Source organism: Prionailurus bengalensis, chromosome A1 (assembly GCF_016509475.1).
Source record: "Prionailurus bengalensis isolate Pbe53 chromosome A1, Fcat_Pben_1.1_paternal_pri, whole genome shotgun sequence".
Taxonomy (NCBI): domain Eukaryota; kingdom Metazoa; phylum Chordata; class Mammalia; order Carnivora; family Felidae; genus Prionailurus; species Prionailurus bengalensis.
In genome coordinates, this window is record NC_057343.1 from 206667024 (window position 1) to 206683218 (window position 16195).

Here is a 16195-nt window from a genome sequence, read left to right on the forward strand (position 1 = left end):
CTGTTGTGTTCCTATAGACTACAATGAAACAGTAGAAAGAGAAATTAAGAAAACAATCCCATTGACAAATACACAGAAAATAATAAAATATCTAGTAATAAACTTAACCAAATAGGAGAAAAATATCTGTACTCTGAAAACTATAAAACACTGAAGAATTGTTTTATAGTTTCTTAAAACAAGAAAGAAATTGAAGACGACACAAAGAAATGGAAAGACATTCTATGCTCATGGATTGGAAGAACAAATACTGTTAAAATGTCTATTCTACCCAAAGCACTCTATACATTTAACTCAATCCCTACGAAAATACCAACAGCATTTTTCACAGAACGAAAACAAACAATCCCAGAATTTGTATGGAACCACAAAGGACCCCAAATAGCCAAAGCAATCTTGAAAAACAAAATGGAAGTTATCACAATTCGAGCCTTCAAGTTATATTACAAAGCTGTAGTGATCAAAACAGTAGGTACTGGCACAAAAACAGACATATAGATCAATGGATAGAATAGAATAGAATAGAATAGAATAGAATAGAATAGAATAGAATAGAATAGAAAGCAAGAATAAAGAATGTGAAAACGTCTTTTCAACAAATGGTGTTCTGGAAACTGTTCAGTTACATGCAAAAGAATAAAACTGGACTACTTTCTTACACCATACAAAAAATAAACTTGAAGTGGATTGAGGACCTATATGTGAGACCTGAAACCATAAAAACCATAAAAGGAAGGACAGGCAGTAACTTGAGGCAAGAAAAATAAAAGCAAAAATAAACTACTGGGGCTACATCAAAATAAAAAGCTTCTGTACAGCAAAGGAAACCATCAACAAAACTTAAAGACAACCTACTGAATTGAGAGAAGATATTTTCAAATGACACATCTCAAAAAGTGTTAGTATCCAAAATATATAAAGAATTTCTACAACTCAACACCAAAGAAAACAAATAATCCAATTAAAATACAGCCAGTCATTTCTCCAAAGAAGACATACAGATGTCCAACAGACACATGAAAAGATGCTCAACATCACTCATCATTGGGGAAATGCAAACCAAAACAACAATGAGATATCACCTCACACCTCTCAGAATGGCTAAAATCAAAAACACAAGAAATAACAAGTATTGGTGAGGATGTGAGGAAAAAGGAATCCTCAGGCATTGTTCGTGGAAATGCAAACTGGTGGAAAACAGTCACTGTGGAAAATAGTATGGAGGTTCCTCAAAAAATTAAAAATAAAACGACCCTATGATCTAGTAATCACACTCCTGGGTATTTACCCAAAGAATACAAAAACACTAATCTGAAGGGATATATGCATCCCCACGTTTACTGCAGCATTATTTATAATAGCCAAACTCTAGAAGCAGCCCAAGTATCCATCGATAGATAATGGATAAAGAAGATATGGTGTGTATGTGTGTGTGTGTGTGTGTGTTTATGTATATACACATACAATGGAATATTAAGCCATAAAAAAAAAAACAATGAAATCTTGCCATTTGCAACAACATGGATGGAACTGGAGAGTATAAATGCTAGCAAAATAAGACAGAGAAAGACAAATACCATATAATTTCACTCATATATGGAATTTAAGAAACAAAACAGCAAACAAAGGGAAAAAAGAGAGAGAGAGAAACCAAAAACAATCTCTTAATTATAGAGAACTTACAGATGGTTACCAGAGGGGAGGTGGGTGAGAGGATGGGTGAAACAGGTGAAGGGGATTAGGAGCACACTTATCTTGATGAGCACTGAGTAATATATGGAACTGCTGAATCACTATATTGTACACCTGAAACAACAAAACACTGTATGCTAACTACACTGGAATTAAAATTTAAAATGTTTAAATTAAAAAAAAGAAGAGGAAAGAAATAAGGTTGGTTAATACACTTAGAAGAGACTTCAAGCAGGATAAAGGTACCATGCTACCTGAATCCTGTGTTACACAATGTTCCTATGTTCTCTTTGTCTTTCTCCCCCCCACCCCCCACCACCCGCCATTATCTCCCTCCCCCAACCTCTCTTTCTTCCCCTCCCTCCCCTCTCACTTGCTGGCTTGCTACCCCCCTCTCATTCTTTGTTATATCAGCCTTCTCTGCTTACAATACAGTTATAAGGACCAGAGTTAAAGGTGAGAAAAGTGACTCAGCAGATGGAAGGTACCTGGAGCCAGCACTCACTTGCTGATTTAGACATCTAGAAGCAAATATTCCTGGTCAGTAGCAGCCCCAGCAAAGGATATTTGTGGCCAAATTGGATGTCAATAATGGATGGCCAATTTAAGGACATAACTGTCTTGAATATTCCATACCTCATGAATGTCAAGTGCCTATTTGTTCCTTCCATCCCTCCCTATATTTGTTCAGTACACATAAACACTACTTTATTTATGCCTAACATGTCCCACAAGTTACATGCTTTAGTTTTAAGAAAGACTATTGTTAAACAGTGCAGTAAATATAAACACGATTATCAAAATAACTATAATCATTAACACACCAGTGGATTATTCTTGTATTTTAAAAATATTGAGGGGCACCTGGGTGGCTCAGTCGGTTAAGCATCTGACTTCAGTCAGGTTGTGATCTCATGGTTTGTGAGTTCGAGCCCCATGTCCACTGTTAGTACAGAGCCTGGCTGGGATTTTCTCTCTCCCTCTCTCTGACCCTCCCCCACTTGCTCTCTCTCAAAATAAATAAACTTAAAAAAACAAAAATAAAAATGTTAATTGATCACCCATCATGTACTAATGACTGTTTTGGGTGCTGGAGATAAGACAATCACTAAAAGAAAACTAAAATTCTTACCCTTTCAGAGCTTACATTTTAGTGAAGATGCATGGTTAAGGAATACTACATCACATGTGCATGGGTATGGATATCTGCATATGCATTTACACAAGTGTATGTGTGAATACTTTTACATGCAAGCACGTGTGTGTTGCACACACTTAAATTTTTATTAACCCAGTTTGACAAGTACAAAGTGACAAGTCTAGGAAGTATTTGGGTATTGAGGCTAACACTGAATTACATTAGACTTTCTCAGTGTGCTGTGTTCCAATGAATATAGAATACATGAGTGAGTACTGGCTCTGTCACTTACTATCTGGGTGTCTACGGACAAATCACTTAATCTTGATGAACCTTGCACTGTGTATATACAGTATCTCTAAAGGCTTAATGAGATAAAATGAGGAACATGGTGAATACACTAGAAAACCATGCACAAATATAAGGGATTCTTCCATAGTATTACCCTGACTTTGTGAAGTAAGTAGTACTGATATTTATTGATATTTAGTGGTGATTTTTTTCCTATGGTCCCAAACTAGTAGGTTTGATTTTTTTTTTTTTTTGCTTATACTCTACTCTCTAGGTTTAAATTTATATTTTTCTGTACCCAAATCTTCAGGTTTAATTCTATGCTCTTTAATAAAGATATGAAAACACATGGACGTGCAGGTGGTAAAATTACATAAAGAAATGTATCATTTTGCTTCATTAAGTCCCACTTCTAGTTTTTATCAATAGTTGGTAACCACCAAAGTTGCAATGAATATTACTAAACCTGTGCTCACTCTATCTTCTCAACTTCACTCCTCCATTCCATTTCCCCCACATTCTCCTATAACCTTTCTATTTGAAACCTGTAAGAATGCTGTGCTCCATACTGAAAATTTTTAGCAACCCCAGGATTTACTTGCATCATTGCGTAAAAAGGCATAACCTTTTGGTGCCACATAAATGACAGCAAGCAAAGCAGTACTGTCTTAATTCATTAGCATTCACTTTGCAGCACTAGACTCCTAATTAAGAGCTTCATAAGTATTCATATTTATTCAGGCTATTCTACACTGTATTTGCTATATTTGGTTAGAAACATTTAGACACATTAACTGTTCTTCCAGTCAGAACAAATACTTCCTGTATTTGTGGATAAGCCAATTGATAACTGTCCTTTGTCAAAAGCAAAATACAAAAACATATTCTTTTCCCATTTTCAATTTTCCTTTATTTCCTTACATAAGTCATTGTATTTAGATTAGACAAAGAAAAGTGATTATTCTAAGAGTGAACTTTTGAATTGGTATTGTTAGCTTCTTCCAGTGAGGATAACATCCTCAAGTTATGCTGGTAAATACATTATAGAAAACTATAAACCTGAGAAGTTTGCACCTGTGATAAAGAAAGTGATCAGATGAGGGAAGGGTGACTTGAAGTTTCACCACCTGAATAATGGTTGAAGAGCTGATGGATGATTACTTCAGAAGAAGGATTTTATGGGCGGGGGAACAGCTTTTGTTAGAACATAAGAGAGAAGTTTGATTTACCCTATGTTGTCTCAAAAGACACAACCAGGACTGATATGTAGAAATTAAAAGAAATTTTAGTTAAAAAAAGGAAGACCTGATCAACAATTATATTTATTCAAAAACAACATGATTTGGAATTCCACAGGGCAGTGGGGCCACCACTAGAATATTCACATGTATTCTGAATACCATACAGATCAGAGACAATGAATAAAACCCCTGATCACCCAGTGCGCCTGTGTGGCTCAGTCGGAAAGCAACTGGTTCTTGATTTCAGCTCAGTTTGTCATGATCTCACAGTTCGTGGGACTGAGCCCCATTTTGGGCTCCACACTGTCAGTACAGGGCCTTCTTGGGATTCTCTCTCTCCCTCTCTCTGCCCCTCCCCCACTAGCACTCATGTACTCTCTCTCAAAATAAATAAACCAAAAAAAAAACCACCCTCTGATATCCCATGTTTACACCATGACTAAAACAGAATAATACTTCAATTTCAATGTAACTAAGGTAAACATTCAGAAGCCAGAAGAACCACCTCTGGAGTCCCCTGTAGAGCAGCAAGTAAGCACTTGACATGTGGAATACAGACATAATCATCTTCCAAAAGATGAAGCCCCACCTCAAGGCAGAAATGCTGAAAATAAATCTGCTATCTGGATGTTCAGAGTTCTGGTTATGGAGAATTGAAAGGGAGGGCCTTGATAGTGGATGCAATCAGGGTGGGAGTTGCACCCCTTCTCAAGAAGAGTGGAACAACTTGGAAGTGGGAATGGCCTTGTATTCTCATGGATTTGGGGAATAGGGGAAAGAAGGAAATAAGTAGTAGAAAGTAAAGGTTTTACAAAAACAAAATAGAAACATCAGAAGGCAGCATTATCCTCTCTCCTTTGGCCACAAAAGAATGTAGTAGACATTAATTTAAGAACCTGCACTTCATCATACCAACAGAAGAGGGGACTCTTGTGCTAACAAATCTAAAACGTCACCAAACTTAAAACTTGCTGGCCTAGGAAAATGTAAGACATTCCAAAATTAACAGAAAATAGAAGACATCATCCATACTAAAGGTTATTGTAACAGAAAAAAAAAAAAGAAAATAAAACATTTTAGATGAAAATAATTCCCCAAAACAACCACAAAACAGAAAAAGTGTAGCCAAAATATGCCAGTCTAAATTAAATACCCTTAAACAACCATTTTCTGTTAAAAAAAAAAAAAAAACCTCAAAGAACATATTTATTTAAAAGTTCAAAATAAAAATCAACATAAAAACAGGAAGGTGTAAAATGAGAGTTGACTGAACTCAGAAACAAAATTGAAAATAAAGAAAAAATCACCTATAAAGTAAAAGACCAAATTGGAAGACATCACAGGAAATATAGATTAGATTGAGGATGTAATAAGGGACATAAGCAAAAATTAAAACAAATGAAATAAATAAAATAACATAGATAAAAAGGATCAAAAGGATAGAGAAGATGGGAAAGAAATCTAAAAATCATTAATGAAAATAACAGTACCAAGATGACCATAGAAACAAAAACATAAACACAGAACATGTAAAATACATAATATTTAATATATAACATATATTAAAAGTATTAAATAAGGAACATTAAAAATATATAGACAACATAGAAAAGAAATGCAATAAATATATAACACACAGTAAATATTACTTAAATATATAATAATTAAATCAATAAATAAAAATGAACTCATCTATTAAATAAAAAGCATTTTCAGATTGGCTTATGTAGCAAAACCCAACCGCTAAACAAACCCAAGGGTTAAATAAACAGACCCACTTAACACAAACAGATTCAGAAAAGCTAGACCAGGGGCACCTGGGTGGCTCAGTGAGTTGAGCGTCCAACTTTAGCTCAGGTCATGATCTCACGGCTGGTGGGTTTGAGCCCTACATCGGGCTCTGTGCTGACAGCTCAGAGCCTGGAGCCTGCTTTGGATTCTGTGTCTCCCTCTCCCTCTGCCCCTCCCTCACTCATGCTGTCTCTCTCTGCCTCTTAAAAATGTATAAACGTTAAAAAAAATAATTAAAAAAAAAAAAAGAAAAGCTAGACCACATAAATCCAAGTGAATAAGAAATCTTGACATTCCACACAGGATACTTTAGGCTTAAAAATATTAAATAAGACAAGAAGCTTACTTCATAATGCTAAAGGATCTAATTCACAGTGAAGAAACAATGGCTATCAATATATATTCACCATATAATGCAGTAACTTCCTTAACAACGTATAAATTACAGAAAACACAAGACAAAACTATAATAATAATGGGTTTAATACTTCACTGTCACTGAAAAAAAAAGATCAAAAGAATAAAAAACATTAAAATATAGATAACATTAAATAAAGTTAATAATGTTTAAATAAACATTAAAGATAAAGTGGATCTTACTGACACATGTAAAAAAAGAACATACTTTCTTCTCGATACACATAAAGCATTCAGTAAATTTGACCACCTATAAGCTCACCAAAAACTGTTGTACATTTCATAAAATGAAATTAATATCACATTCTCTGATTATAAAATAACTAGAAATTAATTAAAAACAGAAAACAAAGACTTTTCAATGAAATACCCTTCAATAAAAATGTTTAAACCTTCTATTAAATAATTCTTTAAAAATACAGAAATAAAAATCTAAATTTCTACATTTCTAAAGAAGCATAATAAAATCTCTACATTAAAGAATCTATGGAATACAATAAAAGCAGTGACAGAAGAAAATGTATAGCCTTAAACACTTAAATCAATAAACGAAAATAATCAAATGAAAGAATAAATGAAAGAATAAAAATAATCAAATTCCCAACAAAGAAAGTTAGAATAAGTACAGTAAAATAAACCTGAAGTATAAGAACAAAAATAACAGCAGATATTAATGAGGTATAAAAAAGGATAACAAAATGCTGCATAAATCAAAATACTAGTTCTTGAAAAAATAAGCAATAATACAAAGTATTAACTCTTCAAGGCGGGGGGGGTGGGTGGGTAGGAGAAAGCATACAAATACAAAATAAGGCATGATAAGGAAAAATTTATCTTGAAACAGGATTTATTTTAAAATCATAAGACAGTAGTTTATAAATACCTATGCAAATAAACTGGAAAAAATCTAGATAAAATAAATAATTTCTTAGGAAAAACTGAATCCTATAGAGAAAGATTAAACAAACCAATTTCCATAGAATAAGTAGAGAACATTAGCAAAAAACTTTACTGTAATAAAGGAATCAGAACCAGATGTTTTCACAGAATAATTCTACCAAAATATCAAAATCACATGTTCTCTCAATACTACCTAAACTGTCTCAGAGAATAGAAAAAAGAAAAATTTTATAATTATTTTTATGAAGCAAGTATAACACTAATACATCAACTTAATAAAGATATTATATATTTTTTAAATTCTTATGAATTCATTTCTAAATATTGAAGCAAAAAACTAATCCTAAACAAATATTAGCAAAAGATATTAACACAATATGAAATAACACAGTATGAGGCAAGAGAGATTTATCCCAAAATTGTAAGGATGGTTCAATATTTAATTCATTTCACCCTGTAAGTAATTTAAGAAGAATCATGATTATCACCATAGAAACTAAAAAGGCCTCTGACAAAATTTGACACCTATCCCTCATTTTTAAAAAGCACTTAATAAAATAATATTTTTTGCATATGTTCTTAACATGATTATTAAACATCACTCCCAAAGCCAGTATCTTACATAATGGGAAATTTCTGACAAGAAGCATTCCCACCAGGATGAGGAACAAGGTAAGGAAGAACATCCATTGTCTTAGTATTATTTAACATTATACTGGCAGTATTAGCAATGCAAAAGCAAATAGAAGATTAAGCATTGTAAAAAAAAGTAAAACTTCCTGTTTGCAGATCATATAACTGTAAATCTGGAAAATCCAAGGAATTATTAATAAGAAACTAAGTCAAATAATAAAGTATAAGGATATCAATTTAATACACAAAATCAACAATTTTCATATATACAAATAATCATGTAGAAGACATAATGTTATAATAGCAACAATAAAGATAAAATTATTAAAAATAAACTTAACAAGACATGTGCAAAATGTACCTAGGGAAAATTTAAAAACACACCTGTTTTGAATAAATGGAAACACATCTATTTTCTTGGAAAGGAGACAACATCCTATGTAGTTTCTCTCCAAAGTATTACATATGTATATGTACGTGTGTGTGTGTATACATCCCATTCCCAATATACAAGGTTTTTTGGGGTTTGTTTAACAAAGATAATATTAAAGGTTATATGAACAGTATTTAAGAATATTTTGGAAAACCTTTCAAAAGAAAAATGATGAAGCCATGCCCTATCAGATATTAGAACACATGAAAAGTCCTTTATAAGTTTAATAGTATGGCATTAGAGCATATAGAGAAGCAGACTGAAAAAACAAAACAGGCCATACTCAATTACGTAAAGAAATCTAGTGTTGAATGAGTATGGTAGCTCAAAATACTGAGGAAAATATGGGCACTTTAATAAATTATTATGTAACAATTATATCAATTTAGAAAAAGATAAAATTGGATTCACACTTCACAATATACTTGAATAAATTCCAAATAGATAGAAGATTTATATGTAAAATATGAAATAACACAAGTACAAGAAGAAACATGGGTATATTTCTTTATAACCTGTTTGTGGGTAAGGCATTTTTTAACTATGAAACAAAATGTGGATACAAAAAAAAAAGAGTGTTAATAAATTAGACATTAAAAAGTTTTGCACAGGAAAAATACAAGATCAGAAGACAAATGATAAACTGGGTAAAAACATTTGTATCATCCAAGATTCACCATCCTGTTATCTGAAGAGTCCTTTAAAAGCACTGGGTGTTGTATGGAAACCAATCTGACAATAAATTTCATATATTGAAAAAAAATTTTTGAGGGGAAAAAAAGTCCAATAGAAAATGGGCAAAAGACATGATCAGAAAGCTCACAGAAAAAAATACTCAAATGGTTCTTAAATAATGTTCATAATAACCTAGAAAAATCAGGCTGATTAATACTGGCCTATACAGTTATAATGAATCAAACAATTTATTAGTAGTTCCTATACTTTCTACTTCATTTAGTAATTAGCCTAGATTTTTTACTTAATTACAGGTTGTTTTCACATCAAAGAAAAAAGCACACATGACCCCAGAATTGGCTACTGACACTCAGCAACATGTAGTGAAACTATCCAAGAAAAAAATTCAAGAGTCTAGATGGATGTTTGAAATTTTATTGCCATCCACCCCACGGTTCCATCACCCTCTCTCCCAGTCTTAGCAACCAATGATCTATTTTGTGTCTCTACAAACTTGCCTATTCTGAATATTTCATATATATGAACTCATATAATATGTGGTCCTTTGTGAGTGGCTTCTTTCACTTACCATGTTTTTAAGATCCATCCATATTAGCACTCTTTTATTGCTAAATAATATTCCATTGTATGGATATACAGAATTTTATCCATTTATCAGATGATGGGTATTTGGATTGTTTTCACTTTTTGACTACTATGAATAATGTTGCTATGAACATTTATATACAAGTTTTTGTATGCACATTTTCATTTCTCTTAGGTATATACCTAGGACTAAAATTGCTGGTTCATATAGTAACTAACACCATCTTTAACATACTGAGAAACAGCCAAATCATTTCCCAAAGTTATTACGCTAACCAAAAAGGTATGTTTTTCTATTTTTACACATCCTCCCTAACCTTGTTAGTATCTGTCTTTTTTATTACAGTCATCCAAGTGGGTGTGAAACGGTATCTCATTGTGATTTTGATTTGTATTTCTTTGATGGCTAATGATGTTGAGTATTTTTTCATATGCTTATTGGTCATTTGTTTATTCTTTTGGAGAAACATCTTTAGATTCTTTTCTGATTTTTTTTTAAACTGAAGTATAGTTGACATATTAGTTTCAGATGCACAACAGTGATTCAACAATTATGTACATTACAAAATGCCCACTAAGGAAGTATAGTTATCAAGAAAACTACTATGCTTTTAGAATACACTTTAGAAAATGCTACTGAAAATCGAATCTAATCAAAATTGTACAAGTTAAATTCAAATAGCTGTTTTTGAGAGGGAGGGAACAAATTCTTTCTGTATGAGGCAATTGTGCCACCTTCTGGAAATCTAGAGACAGCACTGTCACATTTTTCAGAATTTAATAGTCTTCTGTTATAGCAACATCTGACAAACAAGCTAAGACTTTGTGCTTTACAAGGTAGAAAACAGAAAATGGCCTTCAATGTACTCTGGTGTAAAACTGATAGTGCTAATCATGGCAAACAGAAAAATTAAGTATTCCTTTGCCAATATTTTAGCTAAAATTTCTATAGTTCTGTGGGGAAAAAAATCAAGAGCCTTACATTCTCCTGGAGTTATTTTACTAGATCTATCTACTATTACATTTTATAAGCTTTCTTAGGTAAATGGGGATTTTTACAGCAGGTTTTTCTTATGAGACTAAAAATAAAAACTCAAGGACCCTTGGGTGGCTCAATCGGTTAAGCATCCAATTCAGCTCAGGTCATGATCTCACGGTTCTTGAGTTCGAGCCCCGCATTGGGCTTTGTGCTGACAACTCAGAACCTGGAGCCTGCTTTAGATTCTGTGTCTACCTCTCTCTCTCTCAAAAATAAACACTAAAAAAATTTTTAAATAAAAATAAAAACTCGTTTTGATAATGGTGTTGTGCTGTACATCGAAACTTATTTATTGGACAAACTATTTTAGAGCACTTTTTTGTACAACTGACAGTCTTTAGTGCTTCAAAATATTAATTTATTTAAGTCTTTTAAGAACTTTATGAAGTAGGTATTATCTTCATTTTACAATTAGGGAAACTCAGCCATATAGAAGAAATGTGCCCAAGATCACACAGTAATATAGTTAGGGTGTGAACTCAGACCAATCTGGTTTTAAGGTCTATGCACTTCATGACTTAGTTATGCTACTTCTAACATTCTTATACAACTGTGTAGAAAGAATAATCAACTGTAATATTTTAAATTTAAATATATTTAATTTGTTGAGACTTGTAGCAAGGGTCAGATCTGAAATGTTATGAAAAGTTGTTGAGGACTTCTTCCAAGGATCAAAGAATGTGAAGGCAAATATAATTTCCTTGAGAGGAAAAAAAAAAAGTCCACATACTTTATAGTAAAAATGAAATAATACAGAAAATCAAGGGGAAATAAGACATGAGAACTCTTCTCAATGTATAGTAATGATCAATATAGTCCAGCTACTGTGTATACATAATGCTAGAAACTTTTTGACAAATAAACACTGATCTAGAAATTATAAGGTGTTTAAGAGACAGTATAAAAACCGCTAAGAATTTTGCTTACTTTCAGATAGAATGTAGGTCACAAATGATCGTTACAGCAATAAGAAAACAGAATAAAATGAAAATTATACTTTAAGCCATCAAAGAGCAGTAAGTACAAAAAGTCTAAATAAATTCCAAGGATGAAACAGGTCTCTGTAGTGCTCAAAGAACTGTTGCTTTTATGGGACCAACTGCCTATTCTGGGTACGTGTGGATGGAACAGCAGGTCTGTCATAAATTTTGTTGGATAAGAAAAATACCACTGACACTTTTTTTAAATGTTTATTTTGACAGAGAGAAAACACAAGTGGGGGAGGGGGACAGAGAGAGGGAGACAGAGAATCCCAAGCAGGCTCCACACTGTCAAAACAAAGCCCAATGTGGGACTCAAACCCATAAACTGCAAGATCATGGCCTGAACTGAAGTCCGATGCTCAACCAACTGAGCCATCTAAGCACCTCCCAACACTGACACTTTTCATGACACTATGTTTGATATACCAAATTGCAAATGTAAGAACTCCAAATGTGAAAAATAAACTGTTGAGCCCTCAACAGGAATTCTGGGAAAAGACAAGAGAGCAGATCTGAAAAGCAGAAAAATGTCTTGATTTTGTTCAGGCCAAGAAAGAAGTCATCTCAGAAAAGAAAACTCCAGGGGAAAAAAAAATCACTAAATTCTCTGTCTATATCTTTGGCTAAACTTTGTGTGAAAGACCAACTTAAGGTGCTCATTTGGAGAAAAAAGATAAACTGAATGTGGAACTGTTGCCCAAGAAACAGAGTTTGCAATTTACGTTTAACCATGTTAATTGTTTAAACAACAGAAATAACACTTACCGGAAAAAAAATAACAGAAGCTAGAGTCTCAACAACTTATCATTCATATTAATACAAATTCTGCAAGATACAAAAGAAATGAAAATGGCACCCATTCCTTTAATAAAAGAAAACCAACCTTTAAAACCAGCCCTTCCAGATATGGAATTGGCAGACAAGATTTTTTTTAAATTTTTCTAAGTTTATTTATTTTGAGAGAGAGAGAGTAGGGGAGGGAAAGAGGGAGAGAGAGAATCCCAAGCAGGCTCCACGCTGTCAACAAAGAGCCAGACACGGGGCTTGAACTCACAAACCATGAGATCATGACCTGAGCCAAAACCAAGAGTTGGACGCTTAATGACTGAGCCACCCAGGTGCCCCAGACAGGATTTTAAAGGAGCTATTACAACCACTCTCATTGATGTAAAGGAACATATGCCCTCAATGAAAAAAAAAAAAAAAAAAGGAAATCTGAGAAAAATAGAATTAAAAAAAAAAGAACCAAAAGGAGATTATAGAACCAATAAAATAATAAATTATAATCAATCACAAGATTGATTTAACAAAACATAGATAAAAATAAGAGTTTGAAAACCTGAAGATAAATCAATTGAAATTATCCAAACTGAATAACAGAGAAAAAAAACACCACTGAAAACAATGAGCAAAGCCTCAGAAACAGGTTAAAATAATAACGAATTATGTTAACGCATGTGTTACACAATATAGACCCAAGGAGGAAAAATGAATGGGGAGGAAAATATATTTGAAGAAATAGTGACCAAAAATTTCACAAACTTCGTGAATGACATGAATTTCAATATTCAATATGCCTAGTAACTCCCAAGATGGATAATAATAAACAAGGCCATATCTAGGCACACTGTAGTTAAACTGCTGGAAGCCAAGATAAAAAGTAAACATGAAAGAAGAAAAAAAAGGGGTAAATTACATGCAAGAGAATAAAGATGCAATTATTAAATAACTTTTTATCAGAAATTACAAAGCTTAGAAGAGAACAAAAAACCATCTTGAGAGGGCTGAAAGAATTAAAATGTCAACCAAGTATTTTATATATCTTAAAAAAATACAAGACCACTTTCATTATTTTGTAAAATGTTTCTTCTTTTAATTTCCTTATAATATATATGGACTGTTTTAGCAAAATCTATTAACACTGTCTTCTGGGATTTATAACATATGCCAGTATAATGCATTTAACAGCTGTAGCAAAGAGTGGTGAGAAGAATAAAACTTACATAGTTACACCATTTCTACATATTATACAAATTGGAACAATGTTAACTATAAGAAAACTTTCAAAAGCTAAGGAAATACACTGCAATCACTAGAGCAACCTCTAAAAAATTCAGAGATGCTAAAAAAAGCTAACAGAAAAACTTAAATTGATTTCTAAAAAATACTGAAATATCCAAAACAGAAAGAATAGACACAATAGTAAAGAGGGGATAAACAAATAATAAAATGATAGATCTGAAACCAATACTATCCATAATTACATTAGATGTAAATGACCTAAACATTCTAATTAAAATGTAGGTATTGCCAGAATGGAAAAAGAAAAAGCAAAATTTGCTATATTCTATCTGCAAGAGACACACTTAAAATTTAAAGACAGATTTAGGTTGAAGGATATACCATGAGAACAGCGTTTCATTTTTTAAATCCTGAAGGGGTTATATTAATATTAGAGAATGGGTTTCAAACCCAATGAGTGTTATCAGCAAAAAAACCATTATTAATAATGATAGAAGGATCGATTCATCAGGAAAATAAAAGTCATATATGTATGTGCACATTAAACCATCATCAAAACTCAGTAAGCAAAGGCTGACAGTTAAAAGGAAAAATAGGCAATTCTATAATCATACTTAAGAATTTTTTCCCAATATATGAAATTTATTGTCAAATTGGTTCCCATACAACACCCAGTGCTCATCCCAAAAGGTGCCCTCCTCAATACCCATCACCCACCCTCCCCTCCCTCCCACCCCATACTTAAGAATTTTAATGACTATTGGTAACTGATACAACTATATAAAAATCAATATGGGGCACCCAGTTGGCTCAGTCAGTGGAGCATGTGACTCCTGATCTCAGTTTAGCAGGTTTGAGCCCCATGTTGCATGTAGAGATTAAACATAAAATCTTTAAGAAAAATCAATGTAGCCAATATAGAATCTGAAAATTATCAATGGTTTTGAGCTAATAGATAGCTATAAAATATTCTACCTAACAACTACAGAATATAAACTCTTTTCAAGTTCATGTAGCATATTCACCAGAATAGACCATAAAGCTGGGCCACAAAGCAAGACTCAACAAATTTTAAAAGATTGAAATTTTAGAGTGTGCTCTCTGAAAAAAGAGATTTAATTACATGTCAATAGCAAATATTGACAAATTACCAAATATATAGGTAATAGATATTAAACAACACTAAAACAATACTACTAAATAATCCATGGATTGAAAAGTAATCTCAAGGCATTAGAATACATTTTAACTGCATAATAATAAATACAAAATATTTCAAAATGTGTTCATGCTGCTATAGAGGGCTTAGGAGAAAATAGATAGCTTTAAATGCTTATTTAAAAAAAATGAGAATCAATGACCTAAATTTCTATCTTAAATAATAGAAATGAAAAAAAGGAACTAGAAAAGAGAAAATGAAATTTCAAAAAAATTGTAAAGCAGAAAAAGAGAAGTTAGAGCATAAATCAATGAAATGCAGAATAAATCAATAAAAACCAAAAGGTGTTTGAGAATAAAATTTCAGCCAGACTGCTCAAGAAGAAAAATGACACAAGTTACCAATATCAGAAATCAATGAGGTGACAAACTACAAATAAGAAAAGGAAATATTGGCATAATAACATAAGGAATTCCATGTTATATCTCCATAGACAAACTGGAGAAAATTATTTTTAAACAAACACCATTTAAAGACTCTGTAAATAGTCCCCAAAGCATACAGTAAATGAAGAAGCATTTTTTAAAAGTCCACTAAAACTCAATAAGAACATCAAGTGTCTGGGATTTGAGCCAAGACTCACTGCCTCCTTCCCTCCTCTAACTCAGCAAGATGGAAACGCCAATCTAGACTGTGGCAGCCAAGGAAGCAAAACCATACTACCTAAGTTGGAGAAATATCTTCCCAGGAGCAGGATGTTAGCATTTCCCATCCAGCCCCGACTACCATGCTGCTGAAACCAAGTTCTGGATGAGTGCACCCAAGACACAGGAGTTACCTTTTTTGGAGTAGCACCCACTCATAGGTTGTAGGCTATATCTTGGGTCCAGTGCCACTAATACTACTACACTTTTTTTTTTAACACTAACCCTAATGCTAACGCAAATACTATGCTCTTTTTATTACAATCTTAAAATTCCTCACTTCCAATGTGACAGGAAAGCTGTAACATTTCCTCTGCAAAGTGCAATTTGTGAGGAAGTCTTATGAATATGTCTTAATGGAATGTTTTCTCTAGGAGGATGGAATACAATTTGACTTTAGAACCTTATGAGCCTTCAAAGTTATCTGAAATAGCAAGAACTTCCAGGAAAGTTATTTTTACTTAATTAGTA